This window comes from Dendroctonus ponderosae, unplaced genomic scaffold, assembly GCF_020466585.1.
Source record: "Dendroctonus ponderosae isolate FM_Combo_2020 unplaced genomic scaffold, Dpon_F_20191213v2 Dpon_F_20191213_1, whole genome shotgun sequence".
Classification (NCBI taxonomy): domain Eukaryota; kingdom Metazoa; phylum Arthropoda; class Insecta; order Coleoptera; family Curculionidae; genus Dendroctonus; species Dendroctonus ponderosae.
This window is the reverse complement of record NW_026017110.1, coordinates 34,266,669-34,269,455: the sequence shown is the minus strand read 5'-3', so window position 1 is coordinate 34,269,455 and position 2,787 is coordinate 34,266,669.

Genomic DNA, 2,787 nt, shown 5'->3' with positions numbered 1-2,787 from the left:
TGTACCACAAAATGTCCATCAGGCCTTTGAGTGGTCGTTTTCAAGAACGACTCTTCGCACCTTTGATCTTCGATTGATAGGGGTCTGGATAAAAACTTCTCCTCAAGCTCCCAAAACTTGGTTAATGTGACATCCAGTGTTTCAGAGGTGTTAGGATTACAAGAAACTTTAAAAGAATTGCAATGTGTTGTTATTGGGCCCGATATTACCCACCCTAAATGAGTTTTTTGGATAACGGTTAGGTTTTTACCCAGTTTTATCTGGCCTGTGGATAGCAAATCCCAGAACTTATCAATTCCAATTAGAATATCAATGGAGTTTGGCTGATCAATAGATGGATCTGCTAATATTACATTCGGAGGAATTTTTAGGCCAGATGTATCTAGAGCCTTGCAGGGAATTTTACTTGTTATTTTAGGCAATATTAGACATTGAAGCGCGAATTCATAGGAACTATGTCTAGCTTGTATTTTTACTTCCGTTTGTCATACCACCTTTGAAGTAACTAGACATATTCCAGATACAGATATGTTCGTGCTAGTAGTGCACAAGTTTAATTTATTGAACATTTGCTCAGTAATAAAGCTAGATTCACTTCCACTGTCCAGCATTACCCTGCAGGAATGCATGTTACCATCGGAATCTAAAACATCTACAATTGCGGTAGACAGCAATACACGAGGAGTGCCGTAATAGCAATGATATGAGTAAGTAAAATCGGAATTAAGCTTATTGTCATTGCTCACTGATTGTGCTCTTGAAGATTGGTTATCATTGATTGCTGCCTGAGGATAACTCATTGATGCATTATTTGACGATTGTTCTTGAAAAAAGGTGTTGTTGTGGAGTAATGTATTGTGCTTTTTTGAACACTTACGACACGGGGAAAAGCGACACTGCTCAGTTCGATGATTGGTTCTCAAGCAATTCAAGCACCACCCCTTTTCGCTTCATAAAGCCTTTTATTTACATTTAACTCCAAAAAGACTTTGCAATTGTAAACCGTATGTTCTTTGTTTCAAAATGAACATATAGGACTATTGGAAGCTACAAAAGAATGTACCTTTTGATAGAACATTTGAAGGATTATTCATGGAAAGCGTTTCTAGAAGTCTGGATTTTTCTTGTAAAAAGGCTGTAAACACTTTAAGGTCACTCATATTTGGCTTGGAATACTCAGTTTCCCATTCTTTGCGGGTTACACTATCGAATTTTAATGAAATAATGTGAATAACAAGAGCATCCCAGGAGTCGATTGGCTGTTTTAGAACTTATATACACAACAATATAGGCTCAATTCTATTGATTCTTAACTCAAGTTCCTTGCAAGTCTGTACTTGCACGTTAAAATTGTCAACAAAGTTCTTGAATCGAGTTAAGACAGATTTTAAATTTCTTTTATCATTTTTTAGCGTATTTAGATCGGTATCAGGCATGTTTCGTAGTGATTTTAGACACTTATAGACGAATTATTTCGATATTGTTTAATAAATGTAATGCAAAGGAAAGTAAATTGTTGAGAATAGAAGCAAGCTTGGAGTTAAATTAAGGTTTGATGCAAATAGGAATAAGTACAAATGGAACGCACTGACCTAATTAAGGTCAATTAATGAAACTAATTAAGTTTCTGATCTGATGTTGCTTTTTTGGACTGTGCCGTGTTTCTTCACCTAGTTTCTGTGGGAATTGCCTTGCACAGAAACTCGGACTTCCACTTCTAGTTGCACTGTGATACTGAATTTGACTCGAAAGACCATGTAATTTGGGTTATAAAACCATGAGGTTTTTTGATTCGCTTTTTTAAAATTTTGATTGTTTTACAAATTTTTCATATTACAATATTTTAGTGATTGTTTGTTACATGTGTTCAAAATTTCACTTGTCACTTCACGTCTATCAAAAATGTCTTAAATCCGACAGGCGCTTCAATGTGGCAACGTTATAGTGCCAAATTGATCAATTATTTCTAAACCGCTTCTAGCTTTTGGTTCAAATCTAAAGAACCAATACAGCGACAGACTTCTTGATCCTATTAATAAATAAAGCACTAAATTGGAAATTGTTTGAACTATCTAAGAAAAGGTTAGGGCGAAGAGCCCTGTTAGGGCCATAAAGATGTCACCATTGTCAAAAATCAGCCCTCCACCTCAAGAGAGGATCAAACATAGATAAAGACAAGTATCAAACACGAACTGAGCTTTATATAGAAACGACTCTTAATCTTATAGAAAGTGTGTCGCTAAAGTGGCGCGCCCTCGTGGCTGAGAATTAAAGAATTCAAACAAACCTGCATTATGAACCCACTACACTTGCTTATTTTTAATTGTGCCGCAAGGGGCAGCTGATAATAGGGATAAATGACGCAACTACACAAAAATACGTATAAATATATATATTACTTGTTGTTTATTGTTTATATAAATACATTTTACAGATAAAAAAAATATTTGGAGCATTTTTAGGAAAAACTTTAAAACATACGCCTTTTGTGATAGGAAGCCGTGCATTTTCTAACAGCCTTCAAGACACCAATAAACAGCTACCATCTTCGCAGATTATTGACGATTTATGAAAACAGATAAGGAAAAATATAATCTGAAAATATGAAAATATGATTATTCATTTTGAACAGAGGTTTCTGTTTAAATATTAATCTGTAATTCTACATAATACAGATGTATTAAGTACCGGTTTCAGCGGTAAGCAACCCGATGCTATGAACTAGCTCTAATGAGAAAAATATCTTGTTTTCCATTTGTTTGTTTCTTGATGAAAATGCCACCTGAA